The sequence below is a fragment of the Ahaetulla prasina genome, chromosome 5 (genome assembly GCF_028640845.1).
Source record: "Ahaetulla prasina isolate Xishuangbanna chromosome 5, ASM2864084v1, whole genome shotgun sequence".
Classification (NCBI taxonomy): Eukaryota; Metazoa; Chordata; class Lepidosauria; order Squamata; family Colubridae; genus Ahaetulla; species Ahaetulla prasina.
The window spans coordinates 139,860,159-139,875,655 of record NC_080543.1 but is presented as its reverse complement, the minus strand read 5'-3'; the positions used below and the strand labels follow the sequence as shown (position 1 = coordinate 139,875,655).

Genomic DNA, 15,497 nt, shown 5'->3' with positions numbered 1-15,497 from the left:
TTGTTTATTAGAGAGTAGGTTGTTTGTTTCTAGATGGAGGGTAATGGATTGGTTGATGATAGATTCCATTACTTTGCAGGTGACACAGCAAAGAGAACACAATTACTTGTAATATGGTCACAGAGATCATTAATGTATAATATGAAGAGTGTTGGTCCAAGAACGCTGCCTTGGGGAAGGGTGGGGAATGTAAATCTAGTGGTTTTTTGCGCTTATCTAGTTTAATCCTTTCAATTCGGCCTGTCGCAGTTTGAAGCACAGAAGCTGCTTCTTGTTACATTCTTGTGGGTTGCTGTCTGTCATTTGCAGAATGCTCTTATTGGGTTGCCTAAGGCTATTCTGCTTAGCTGGGAGGCAGGTTATTTCTTAGCCTTTGTGGGTGGTTCTTTTATTTTCCTTTCCTAGAGTCATGATATTGGGGGTGGGTGGGTGGTAATTCTTTCTACAACCCCAAGGAGCACTTCAAGTCCTTGAATGTATAATGACTTTAAGTCAAAACTGCATTTCCAGTGAATTTAGTGAGTTGTATTCCAAGCAAAAAGACAAAGTGCTGCAAATTGGTAGAATACATAAATATAAAATAATACATAATATATATATTTTAATATTGTTACACCAATGTAAACCCTTGATACTATCACCTTTTGATATTATTTGCCTTTTGTAAATAACTATTAATTTCTGCTTTTTAGAATCAAATTTTATTTCAATAATTCTTCTGTGCTGCTGCACAAAATCAACTCTGATATATTTAAATATTTATTTATTTATCACACAGTATATATAAGCATAAGCATGAAATAATTATACAATATATAAGCATATATATGAGTATGTAATAACTACATTAATTGGATATAACGAAAGGAAACAATAGGACAGGAACGGTAGGCACATTTCTGCTCTTATGCATGCCCCTTACAGACCTCTTAGGAATGGGGTGAGGTCAATGGTAGATAGTTTTTGGTTGAAGCTTTTGGGATTTTGGGAAGAGACCACAGAGTCAGGTAGTGTATTCCAAGCATTAACAACTCTGTTACTGAAGTCATATTTTCTGCAATCAAGATTTGAGTAGTTAACATTAAACTTAAATCTATTGTGTGCTCGTGTATTGTTGCAATTGAAGCTGAAGTAGTCTTTGACAGGAAGGGCATTGTAACAGATGATTCTGAGTTAAACTCAGGTCATGTCGAAGATGGCATAGTTCTAAATTTTCTAAACCCAGGATTTCAAGTCTGGTGGCATAAGGTATTTTGTTGTATTCAGAGGAGTGGAGAACTCTTCTTGTAAAATATTTCTGGACATGTTCAATTGTATTGATGTCAGAAATGTGGTATGGGTTCCAACAATCGAGCTGTATTCAATAATTGTCTAGCAAATGTTTTATATGCTCTGGTTAGTGGTGTAGTGTTTTTGGAGAAGAAGCTACGCAAGATTAGGTTTACAACTTTTAAGGCCTTTTTTGCGATGTAGTTACAGTGGGCTTTGGCACTTAGATCATTTGATATGAAAACTCCAAGATCTTTAACAGGGTGGGGGTCATCAGTAAGGTAATGTCCATCAAGCTTGTACTTAGTGTTTAGGTTCTTTTTTCCAATATGTAAAACTGAGCATTTGCTGGTTGAGATTTGGAGTTGCCAGGTTTTAGACCATTCAGATAAAAAGTCTTTTTGGAGGATAGCTGTATTGTTGGTGGTGTTAAATAATTTGACATCGTCAGCAAAGGGAACACAATTACTTGTAATATGATCACAGAGATCATTAATGTATAATATGAAGAGTGTTGGTCCAAGAACGCTGCCTTGGGGAATGCCACTTTTTACAGGAACAGGATTTAATAGAGCATTGCCAATTTTGACCACTTGTTGTCTGTTTGATAGAAAAGCTGTTATCCAATTGTGGAAGGGTCCTGAGATGCCGTAGGATTTTAGTTTTAGGAGACGTTTATTGTGTACTACTGAGTCGAAAGCTTTACAGAAGTCTATGTAGATTGCATCCATTGCTTTGACCTGATCAAGATTTGTAGTCCATATGTTTTTGCAGTGAAGAAGTTGTAAGTTACATGATAATTTTTTTCTGAAACCAAATTGTTTATTAGAGAGTAGGTTGTTTGTTTCTAGATGGAGGGTAATGGATTGGTTGATAATAGATTCCATTACTTTGCAGGTGACACAGCAAAGAGAGATAGGTCTGTAATTTTCAACTAGGCTGGGGTCTGCTTTTTTGAAGATAGGGATGACCGTGGCAAGTGACCAAAGTTTGGGAAGGGAATTGGTCGTGAAAGCTTGTTCAAAAATTATGCTTAGGGATTCTGCTATATTAGTGGAAATTTTTTTTAAGAAGTATGCACATAGTCCATCAGGTCCAATAAATAGGGATGGTTTTAGTTTGCGAAGAGATTTTTCAACATCATCTTCTGTGAAATCTATATGTGTTAGGTTGTTGTACTCATTGTTGGTATGATTGGGGAATGTCAGGTATAAGTCATTACTATTAGTTAACAAAGACTGTGCCAAAGAATGTGTTGAAGAGGTTTGCTTTAACTGTTTCATCATTATTTTCTTTGCCTTTAGATTCTTTTAGTGGTGGGATGGATCTCGAGTCATTAAGTTTGTTGTTCACAAAATTATAAAAAGCACGATTGGAATTTGTGCGCAAGAGGTCTTCTTCTTGCTTGGTGTGGTAATTGGTGCATTCAGTTTTTATTTGATTGCATATATTTCTGTAGTGGTTTTTGAAATTTGCTACATAGCCCTTTTTGTTTCTTCTCCAGAGGGATTTTTTTTTAGATTGTTTTTTTTATTGATATGGGTAATTTGTTTCTTCTGGTTTTGGTGGTGGTTTGTGGTATATAAAGATTAATGACTCTATTGACTTCAAGTAGAAAAACTTTATAGTGGTCTTCTGCAGTGATGCAGGTTGAGAACAGATTTTGCCAGTCAAGAAATGAGAGGTCGTAGTTTATAACAGGGATCTCCAACCTTTTGGACCTCAGGGACCACTAAATTCATAATTTTAAATCCTGTGGACCATTAATATGATCTGCCAAATGACTGATATATTTAAATATTTATTTATTTATTTATTTATTTATTTATTTATTTATTTATTTATTTATTTATTTATTTATTTATTTATTTATTTATTTATTTATTTATTTATTTATTTATCACACAGTATATATAAGCATAAGCATGAAATAACTATACGATATATAAGCATAAGCATGAAATAATTATACAATATATAAGCATAAGCATGAAATAATTATACAATATATAAGCATAAGCATGAAATAATTATACAATATATAAGCATAAGCATGAAATAATTATACAATATATAAGCATAAGCATGAAATAATTATACAATATATAAGCATAAGCATGAAATAATTATACAATATATAAGCATAAGCATGAAATAATTATACAATATATAAGCATAAGCATGAAATAATTATACAATATATAAGCATAAGCATGAAATAATTATACAATATATAAGCATAAGCATGAAATAATTATACAATATATAAGCATATATATGAGTATGTAATAACTATATTAATTGGATATAACGAAGGAAACAATAGGACAGGAACGGTAGGCACATTTCTGCTTTTAGAATCAAATTTTATTTCAATAATTCTTCTGTGCTGCTGCACAAAATCAACTCTGATATATTTAAATATTTATTTATTTATTTATTTATTTATTTATTTATTTATTTATTTATTTATTTATTTATTTATTTATTTATTTATTTATTTATTTATTTATTTATTTATTTATTTATTTATTTATTTATTTATTTATTTATTTATTTATTTATTTATTTATTTATTTATTTATTTATTTATTTATTTATTTATTTATTTATTTATCACACAGTATATATAAGCATATATATGAGTATGTAATAACTATATTAATTGGATATAACGAAGGAAACAATAGGACAGGAACGGTAGGCACATTTCTGCTCTTATGCATGCCCCTTACAGACCTCTTAGGAATGGGGTGAGGTCAATGGTAGATAGTTTTGGTTGAAGCTTTGGGATTTTGGGAAGAGACCACAGAGTCAGGTAGTGTATTCCAAGCATTAACAACTCTGTTACTGAAGTCATATTTTCTGCAATCAAGATTTGTAGTCCATATGTTTTTGCAGTGAAGAAGTTGTAAATTACATGATAAATTTTTTCTGAAACCAAATTGTTTATTAGAGAGTAGGTTGTTTGTTTCTAGATGGAGGGTAATGGATTGGTTGATGATAGATTCCATTACTTTGCAGGTGACACAGCAAAGAGAACACAATTACTTGTAATATGGTCACAGAGATCATTAATGTATAATATGAAGAGTGTTGGTCCAAGAACGCTGCCTTGGGAATGCCACTTTTACAGGAACAGGATTTGATAGAGCATTGCCAATTTTGACCACTTGTTGTCTGTTTGATAGAAAAGCTGTTATCCAATTGTGGAGGGTCCTGAGATGCCGTAGGATTTTAGTTTTAGGAGAAGTTTATCATGTACTACTGAGTCAAAAGCTTTACAGAAGTCTATGTAGATTGCATCTATTGCTTTGCCCTGATCAAGATTTGAGTAGTTAACATTAAACTTAAATCTATTGTGTGCTCGTGTATTGTTGCAATTGAAGCTGAAGTAGTCTTTGACAGGAAGGACATTGTAATAGATGATTCTATGAGTTAAACTCAGGTCATGTCGAAGATGGCATAGTTCTAAATTTTCTAAACCCAGGATTTCAAGTCTGGTGGCATAAGGTATTTTGTTGTATTCAGAGGAGTGGAGAACTCTTCTTGTAAAATATTTCTGGACACGTTCAATTGTATTGATGTCAGAAATGTGGTATGGGTTCCAAACAGTCGAGCTGTATTCAAGAATTGGTCTAGCAAATGTTTTATATGCTCTGGTTAGTAGTGTAGTGTTTTTGGAGAAGAAGCTACGCAAGATTAGGTTTACAACTTTTAAGGCCTTTTTTGCGATGTAGTTACAGTGGGCTTTGGCACTTAGATCATTTGATATGAAAACTCCAAGATCTTTAACAGGGTGGGGGTCATCAGTAAGGTAATGTCCATCAAGCTTGTACTTAGTGTTTAGGTTCTTTTTTCCAATATGTAAGACTGAGCATTTGCTGGTTGAGATTTGGAGTTGCCAAGTTTTAGACCATTCAGCTAAGAAGTCTTTTGGAGGATAGCTGTATTGTTGGTGGTGTTAAATAGTTTGACATCGTCAGCAAAGAGAGATAGGTCTGTAATTTTCAACTAGGCTGGGGTCTCCTTTTTGAAGATAGGGATGGTTTTAGTTTGCGAAGAGCTTTTTCAACATTATCTTCTGTGAAATCTATATGTGTTAGGTTGTTGTACTCATTGTTGGTATGATTGGGGAATGTCAGGTATAAGTCATTACTATTAGTTAACAAAGACTGTGCCAAAGAATGTGTTGAAGAGGTTTGCTTTAACTGTTTCATCATTATTTTCTTTGCCTTTAGATTCTTTTAGTGGTGGGATGGATCTCGAGTCATTAAGTTTGTTGTTCACAAAATTATAAAAAGCACGATTGGAATATGTGCAAGAGGTAGCCCATGTTAGCAGTGTGGTTAACTTGTTCGCATGAGCGATGTTGTAGTCAGGGGCTCTGTAGCATAGTAAGAATCGAAGTGTGATGTTAAGGGACAGGTCGCATTAATTAATTTTACTAATTAATTTAACTATACATAATTTATGTTTATTCGTTATAAAATAACATGATCTATGTTTTGTAGAAAGTGTCCAAATGACCACTAAGACATTAATTTAATAATTAATGTAGGATTATTTCTTGTACTAAGGCACTTTCCGCCCCTTTCATTGTGCATACATGCATATATTCTAATACTGATATTCTCCAATAGTCAGACTCCAGAAAGCGATTGGAATTCTTCACAGGAATCTCATTCTGAATTGAAGTGCTATAGAGAACAAAGCTATGCCAAAATCAGTTTGAACTACTTACCCTCCATAATTTCTCCTGTGAAATTAATTTTGGAAGTGTATTCTCTATAAAATTGGATGAGTAATTTAAAAATAGATTTTTTTTTCTAATCAGTTTTACTGAGATTGCTTTCCAGTTCCATGAAACTTTATACTTTTTAAAATATATATATAGCAAAATACAGGTAGGTAAGACCTTTCTTTTTCCATACCAAATTGGTTAAAGTTCAAATGGCTTAAACCTCATTTTAATCATTGCAGGTTTGAAGATGTTATGAAGGTTCATTTGTCTATAGCAATTTTAAGAATTTTATCTATTTATCATGTTTATATAATCACCGATCTCACAAAGAAATGTTTCTAGGCAGTGTGCAACCCTCAATTAAAAAGAAAACCAACACACATAAAACAATAATTATTAAAATTATAAAAACGATTTTAAAATCATGTAAAATAAGAGAGGAAAATGTTTTACCATAGTAAGGGAACAATTGCAAAAGCCCTTCTACCAGTGGCGGGATTGAGGTAATTTAACAACCGGTTCTCTGGCCTAATGATTTCTTCCAACAACCAGTTTGCCAAACTGCTCAGAAAGTTAACAACCGGTTCTCCCGAAGTAGTGCGAACTGGCTGAATCCCACCACTGCCTTCTACCCATGACTGCTAGATCTGTTTTTCAAGCAGAAGTCCTGAGTCCAGGAGAACTCCCAGGTTGCAGTGCCACCCCATCCAGCACTAAGAATATTTATCTCCCTCTTTTTGCTCATCTCTCTCACTATAAAAATTCATCATCCCATTCTTGAAATTCATCTGTTCCTACATTCAAGGTTTAAAATTTACCTCTTTTTCTAATCCAGGTGTGATAGGCTTTGAGAAAATCAGTTGGTTGCAACATTGCCAGGATGCTATTGTTTAAAAAAAAAACCTCACAGAAGTTTTGAAACATAGCAGGAGCATGGCAGCCAAGCAACCAGGAAGACTCTAGATCCTTTTGGCCCTTTTATTTGCATATGTTACAATTGGCCTTCCTTTACATAGTTTCCTATCAACCTCCCACTTTTTGGTTTCCATTTTGCAAATTGTCAAAACCAACAGAGACATCAGAGATGGTCAGAGTTGTCAAAATAAGTCAAAATGGCAGTTGCAACCATGTGAGTGAAATCCTGCTTCTTTTTTATTCGAGTGATCTTGTGGACAGTCCTGAAAACCCACAAGTACATATCTAAACAGCATTTCTTTTTTATGGGACATAGAATTGGAGCATTGGATATTTTTCTTTTATTTGTCCTTGTAAGGCAGGGTATGTATATTTGTGTCTGTGTCTGTGCATGATTGCAGATGTTGGTGGGATCCTAGATGTTCTTCACATACTTCTGTTGATCAGCTGAAGGCAAAAAGAGTGAAGATGCTTCGCTCTTTGTTTTAATATCATCATAAGTGAAGACATTTGCAAATCAGTTCCAGAAAGCATTTATGTGGGAATGGAAAATGCTGGTGGTGTGGAAGTGCCCTAAACTGTAATTACTTCTAACCATGGATGGGATAAATTGAGATTTATGTTAATTTTTTCTGAGTCAGCATTTATTGTGTATGAGCCTAAATATTGTTATCCCTAATTCTTGTAGTTTATTTTTAAGTTCAATATTGTAACATTTGCTGTGGCAGAAACTCTGTATATCTTATTATTCAAAATGACTCAGGTTTCTACAAACATTATATGCTCTTATTTCCTCTTAATGGTGCTCTACTTCTGGGAGAATGAACTATAATGCATAGCTAGCTCAATAGGGGAAGTACTGAATAATTAATGATAATGCTCCTTGTTCCTCAATAATGGCTGATAGAGAATGAGGAAAAATTGGTACCTAGTAGTCCACGTAGGACAGTGGCAGATTTTCCCCCAATGTTACCCTTCTTGAAGCTACTCTCTGCTCTATTCCTACATGAAGGGTAGCTCAGACTCAAAAATAGCATACTTTGTTGTCAGCCAACTAATTTAGTAATATAATAACATTTCGATTCTCTTGACCTCCATTCACTGGACTTCAGATGTCACAGACCAAATCTGCATTCATACTCCATACCTGAAATACAGAGAAGTGTCCTGTTATATCACTTGCTCAGTTTATGTCTTATGTGTAATTATGTAATTGACATTTTTACATCATTTGTGACAATTATATAATTTGAATCAATGTATATTATATAGATGGTACCAAGTCTAATGGTCAATTCCAATTTAATATATACCTCTTCCTCCAATAATCCTTTGATCAGTTCTACTATATTATATATTCCACAAGAAACAGCACTTTTCATTCTTATCTTGAATATGGTTATGAAAATATTACAAGCATCTGCACATATCAATAGATTAGCTCAATGAACAAAGAAAATAAGAAAATGTATTTCTACAAATAAAAAACAAAAGGTTTTTTAAAAGGTATGTTGGATATGTTACACACTAGGGAGCTCTTGCTGAAAAACAATTGTATAACCACCCAGAAATCTGATTTGTTCTATATGCTGCTTTGCTCTGAAAAATTGAAGACCCAAATAATTTTGAAGCAAGGTGATATGTGTAGGACTTTCAGGTCATTGTTAACCTGGATATTACCTACCAGTTGTTGCTGTAAATATTCACATTTGTTCTTCTAATGCCATGATGGCAAACCTATGGTACGCATGCCAGAGGTGGCACTCAGAGCCCACTCTGTCGGCACGCGTGCCCTCACCCCAGGTCAGATCTCCGTGGCATTTCTTTCATGAGCTTCTGTTTCCCTGCAAACGACGAAACAGAAGCTCATGAAACAAAAAGATCTTACCTCTTGCTGCACTGCCGGTGTTGGGATGCCCCACCTCCCGCCGGCCAGCTGGTCTTTGGGTCTCTGCTGTGTATGCGCACATGTTCATGCATGTCGGTGCAGGCACATATTTGTGTGTGTGCACACCTTTCAGTTTGGGCATGTGCGCGCATGCAGTTTGGGCACTTGGTGTCTAAAAGGTTCACCATCACTGTTCTAATGTACAGTATTTGACATAAATATCCTACTTTGTCTCCACTGAGCTACCTTATTTACCTGAAAGGAAACTGGCTCAGAGATGAAGACATCCTGATCCTTCCACATACAAAGTTAGATCAAAACTTCCTTCCTTCATTTCTTTATTCTCAGTGAACCTAAAATCACCTTCTCATTTTAAAGATAAATAAGCAAAAGCAGTGCCTATTATTTCTTTCATATAAATATAGTAAGATTATGGGCAGATTACTGCATTCTGTTTTCACAATTTTATTTCATTTCACTTCACCTAATTTTTTCTTCTTCACATTTCTGTGATGTACCTAACAAGTGATATTGTGACAAGTTCACCTTTCTACACTGAGCTTTATTGTTGAATTGAGATTAGAAGTCTTTCATAAGAAATGTCTACTGTGCAATCGTTTATAAAATTGTACAGGGTGGAAGGAGAGATCCAGACATAATTGATTTCCTTTGCATTATCTTGTGCTCTGTCTCTTTTATTTCCCACAAAATAATTTACTGAGGAGGAAAAGACAGGAGACCAGCAGAAGGTCTTTCGATTCAGGCTTCCAGCTCTCTGTTAAAACGCCTAAGTGTTTCTGGCCCAACCATTTTATTGTCTACTACATCAGCATCACTTTTTTGCCTTAAGTTGATTCATGGATGTCATTTCCTCTCCGTTTTCCAGATCTAGTTGTATAAAAATTTACTCAGAGAACTATTGAATCCTATGGGAGGTGGCTAGAAAATTCATTTTGTCACCATGGTGATGCTGCGGAAACAGCTTCCCATAGCAACGGATCTCTGCCCAGTCAACAACATTTAGAAACAGTTACTCTGCAAAGGTCAGCTATCATATTGAAAATCTTCATTCCAAGTGAGACTTTTAACATAGCAACTAGAAGAAAAATTACAGGGCTGGAATGGAATCAATTGCCATGGCAGCAAAGTCATTCTTAGTGACCACTTCGTGGCTACTGTAACATCTCTCTAGACTCCTTATGAAAAAGTGGGAACAGCCCTCGAGTCTCATTTCTCAGAGAGACTTGACATAACTGCACAGGTGAAAGAAATGCTGAAATGAAATGTATTATGGTATAGAGTCGTGATGGCAAACCTGTGGCACATGTGCAGACGTGGCATGCAGCACCCTCTCTGATGGCACATGAGCCGTCTCCCCAGTTCAGCTCTGCTGCACATGTGCACGCACCTCCCGCCAGCCAGCTGGTCTTCGGATCTCTGCTGTGCATGCGTGGGAGGTGTGGGGCATGCAGGGGGCACACATGCATGGGGGGCATGGCGTATGTGGGGGGCATGCATGCGCAGGTGGGTGGACAGGGCGCATGCACAGAGCGCATGCATGCACGGAGTGTGGCGCATGCATGCATTCGCAAGGGTGGGGCGCATGCATGGGGTGGGGTGCATGCATGGGGGCGATGCACGCATTGCATCCTGCGGGTTTGCATGCCAGAGCTTTGGCCACTCGGTTTGGAAAAGGTTAGCCATCACTGGTATAGAGGGAACAGCTGTTCCTGTTGGGCATATCAGAGAAGAAAAGAAAATTGGTTTTATTTGTGAGTTATTGACTTGGGTAATTTTTAAAACTTACTTCTGTTTCAGTAGATCCCAGAGTATGACACCATCATTAAAACACATCTTCATAAAAGCATAAAAGAATACCTGCAATATGACAGAAATATCAATATTGAGATTAGGAATGTGCAGAGTCAACATGAATCTCATTCTATCCAGGCTTAATTTTTTTAATTTAAAAAAAAAAGAGCTATAGAAAAAAACTAATGTTTGTTTGCTTACAAAGCTTTTTGTGAGACAGTATCGGAGAGCACAGTCAGTGGTGAAAGAGGCTAAATCTGAATGTTTTATATAGAAAGATAATAGGTGTGTGTGGGAGCTGTATGCTTAGTACATTTCTCTATGTAAACTCATTTTTACTCATATACACAACATAGACCCATTACACTTTCCGTTTCAGAATAAGCAATGTTATACAGAGCTTTGCAAAGGAACAAGTCTTCAGATGAATCTTTTTCTTCAGATGAATCTTTCAAAACAAAATACAATAATTGAGTGTAGATTTTCAATCAAGATAGATACTAACAAATTTCCTTTGTCATGTTGCTTAAACCATAGAGGGACATTTTTTTGCTAAATCTTTCAAATATGCTTCCCCAGAAATCTCTGAAATTTTTTTTTGTATTACTAAAAGAGGGGAGGAGACAATATAATAATTAAAAAGAAATAAACTGCAATAAAAATACAATTATAATAAATATCTAGATCAGGGGTGTCAAACTCAAGGCTCGTGGGCCAAATGCAGCTTGTGATGTGGTTGGATCCGGCTCATGGGCCATCCTGGTCTACCCAATGCGAAGAGGAAACATGTCAGCAGTTTGGGGAGTGGCATCAAGCTGGCCATGCCCACTCAGTCAGGCACGTTCACCCAGTCGGCCATCCCCGGCCAGCCCCCCCAGGTCAACCACAGCTCTGGTGTGGCCTCAATGAAATTGAGTTTGACATCCCTGATCTAGATCTTAACTTACTATTAGAATAAATCTACCAGAGAACATTCAGTTACCAGAGTATCATTTCAGAGAAGGCCCTTTTGCATAGCAAATAATTTACCTTTATGAGAAAATATACTGAGATTCTGGCCATCTTCCTGCTGAAGCCCTCTCCTGACAAAAAAGAGATTATAGGTAGTTCAGACATCTTGCACACAAGCTTTATTTCATCATCAAAGTCCTCACAATTGCACTCATGTCAGTCCTACTAGTGCTCAAAACTCTTTGTGAAGTCCACTGTTTGTTTCAACTCAGTGGGGAGCACAAAAACAACAGCACCCCCTCCAGCCAACTTAATTTTCCAACTTAATTTTTCTTGGTCTGCATTTACTTTTTTGACAAGGGAAAAATGTCCGGTGTGTTAAAAAGTGACCAAATATTCCCTAAGATTGATTGGGAATAATGAGAAAACTGGTGTTTTAATGGCACCTTGATTTCAGAAAGGAAGGGGAAACTCTGAGCAGTTGCTGGTAGAAGTTCCTATCATTGGAACCAATGATTTTCAACCAATTGGAAATCATTGGTTCCACTTTTTGAGGAAAGTTGCAACTTTGTAGTATTTCTTCTGGTGCAGCAGCTCAATTTGGGAAGTCCTGCATGTGGCCCAGTGCTGCTATGAGGACATGGCTGTAGCATTGATTGATACCGGTACAGTGTCTTGTATGTGGGAGGGGCCTAAATCCAAGTCATATCCTTTTTTATTTTTAGAAAATATTATATTAATTTTTGCTACATTAGATACAGTTAAAGAAGGAATCAAATATATCTTTCATTTAAAATGCATCATATGATTTTGGTCTTGTTTAGTTTTTAGCTGATTTGATTTATTCAGATTAAATAATTCTGTTGATTTCACAACAGAGAGGTGTAAATAAAGAGTTCATAAAATATCAAAAATTATATTAATATTTTGGATCCAGTACTCAAACCTTCATACAATAATGAATACTCTTTTCCAAGAAAATTCACATATAATTTTGTTGTAGATTTTTTTATCTACAGAAGTGCACTTATAAGTTTTTTACTGTATGATAGGCATGAACTAAGAAATGACGGTCTCTTAATATGTCAAAGTTCCATCTGGAAGAGAGAAAATGGAGAACAAACTACAATAAATATCAGTTCATAGAGATCCTGGGGAGACAAATCTAGAGGCCAAACAACAAGTTATTTTAAATACATAAGGAACAAATCTTTTATATTTTAAATGCATATTCTAAATAGCAGTTGTACAACATATATGGGCACGATTGGGATGTAGATCCTAGCAGAGCCACAGAATTCTCTTTCCAAGTGACACAGTTCTGATTCTGACCTCTCTCTACTTAACAAAGGAAACAAAGGAAGCAAAACTACTTATATGCTCTGGATTTAATATAACATATTACCCTGTTTTCCCCAAAATAAGAGATTCCCTGATAATAAGCCCAATTGGGCTTTTGAGTGCATAGCAATAAGGCCAAGCTCTTATTTCAGGATTCAAAAAAATATAAGACAGGATCTTATTTTTGGGAAAACATGTTATTTGGTTCTAAATTCAGTCAGGGATTGAGAGTGGGGAGACCCAGGTTCTAATCCATCCTCAACCATGGAAGTTTTACTGCATGATTTTAGATGAGTCACCCTCTTGTACATGCCACATACAGTTGTTACCGAAGGGAATAACAGGAGGAAGCAGCATTATTCCCGCTTCTTTGAGCACCTGAATGAAAGGCTGATATTAAATCTAATAAGTAAACCTGAGTATGACATCTTTCAACATAATAGTAACTATTGAATGATCTTATGTAGAATTGGGCAGTGGGTACATCCAGATGTGAAATGCACTTACCTTCGCTACCGATTCAGAACTGTGAGCATGTGCCTCTTCTGCGCATGCACAGAGGGTAAAAAACAGAATGTAATGATATCCGAGTGGGTGGGCGGAGCCCTACAGGTTCGCATGAGCTGGAACGATCCGGCTGGATTTCACCGCTGGGTACATCCTATTAGAAACATCTATTAAACATTTAAAGAAAATACTGCATTGATGTACATTTTCGGAATAAGAAAGTATAACATGTTTTGGGTTCATACTTAATATGAACAAAAAGTTTGTTTAGTTAAAAGCTAGTTTCTTGCAGTGTATGAATGTCAAGTGTCCATAGTTTCCTGCTGGAATTATGGAGCCTAATATGAAGTGAGAGCACAAGCCATGATAGTAATAATTGACACAGAGTAGAGATAGTAATGGAATGTAATAAAGATTAAGAAAAGTATATAAAGAATAATGACAAAGCAGGTGGAAAAAAAAGACATGACATTCAGTGCTTCTTTTACAAGCATATGACTTAATACAAAGAGCAGTCATTAGGGAATTTAATTAGTAGCAAGTGGGAGTGATTATTTTGTAATGTAATGTAAATAAAAATGCACTTCTAAAACTTATTACTTATCATGAAAATGAAAATGAAAGTTTTTCTGGTTGCAAATAGTAGATTTAAATGATGGATTTTCATGATTAAAATTTTATTTCTCATCGCTGCTGTCCTGCTAATTACAAATTGTCAGACTCTTTGTCTGCTGTTATTTGCGCTGATATTGTTTTTCATGAAAACAAAGAGCACATTTAATATCTAAAGCTCAGTCTATGCTTTAAGTGCACAACTATTTGAGTTTATCTACAAAATTGCTGCCTTTCCTTGCAATAATTATTTTAATACCTGTTTATCTATTTTTCTAACTCTGCATTTGCATTTTTCTTTATAAATCCAGCTGAAGTTAATAATATGCATACTGTTGTTATTCAATGAAATTTCAGACTTAAGACCATCTGCAAGGGAAAAAAGTGTATTTGTAGGGGACCCTGGCTGGGTGCCTGATGGTTTAGACAACAATTTTGTCTTCAAAAGGTGTACTGTGTAGCAAAGCAATTCATTGGCAAACATAAACTTAAAAGACTACAAAGATTTTCTTTTTGAGGGAGCAAAAGTCAGGCACATGGAGAAGACTATGAGGCTATCGAATATCAAAGAGATTAATACAGATAACTCTGGAGGAGGTATCCCAGGGTCACGAAATGTTGTAATGAACTGGGGTCATGTGGACCCCTACAGTCATCAGCAGAGAAGCCCTTGTACTTATACCCTCCCCTCTTTTCCCCCATCTAGAATATACTGTACCTATTCTTCTTCAACAGTACTTTCATTAAGAGAAAATGCTGAAAAAAGGAAACATAAATCAAGATGAAATAGGAGTCATACACACATGTCCTAAAATATTCACAGCATGTAAAAGCCACGACAGCTGCCTCCCCCAGTCAACTATGAAAATCCCTTCTTCTGGAAAAATACAAACTGCCTCTTGTTCTCCTCTCTTGTATACACACCCAGGCAGAACACTAAGAATGTGACCTGCATTCTTACTTGACCTTGATTAAACAGCATTCGTTGTTGAATTCTTTGAAACAAATTACTTGTGAAAGTGGAAACCAACAAATAGAAGACAAAAGGGAAACATGTCTCTGAACTGTCTAGAGACTGGCCTTATAACAAAAGGTTAAATGTTTGCATGCTGAAGATTAGCATGGCAAGGAAAAGAGATTATCAGGAAGCATGTGTACTACTCATAACACAAACACACATGGAATAGAAATGTGTGTCTGCATTGTTGTTATGGGGCACTGCATTTGTGTATGATAGCACTAAAATCATTTAAAATCAATATAAAGGTTGGGGTTTGCATCATAATTGTAACACATATTTCTCACACTTGTCGTATGACTTTTATGCTGTGTGATGGCTAGTAGATGCATGTTATGCTTGTATTGTGAAATGCTAGACTCACATTTTCTTCTGACTATCAAAATTCTGCCTCTAATTTATTGATTTATCAATATATTAATGAAATCCTGCAATCACAG

General features: G+C 35.6%; 1 long non-coding RNA gene across 1 annotated transcript; it reads right to left on the bottom strand.

Annotated features, from left to right (window-relative positions):
* Positions 1-7,911: 7,911 nt before the first annotated feature.
* Positions 7,912-13,963, bottom strand: LOC131200196 (uncharacterized). The gene is made up of 4 exons (XR_009155539.1): positions 13,428-13,963; positions 11,658-11,710; positions 10,624-10,694; positions 7,912-8,075 (listed from the first exon to the last, which is right to left on the bottom strand). It is a non-coding gene; the product is annotated as an uncharacterized LOC131200196 (long non-coding RNA).
* Between the last annotated feature and the right edge of the window lie 1,534 nt (positions 13,964-15,497).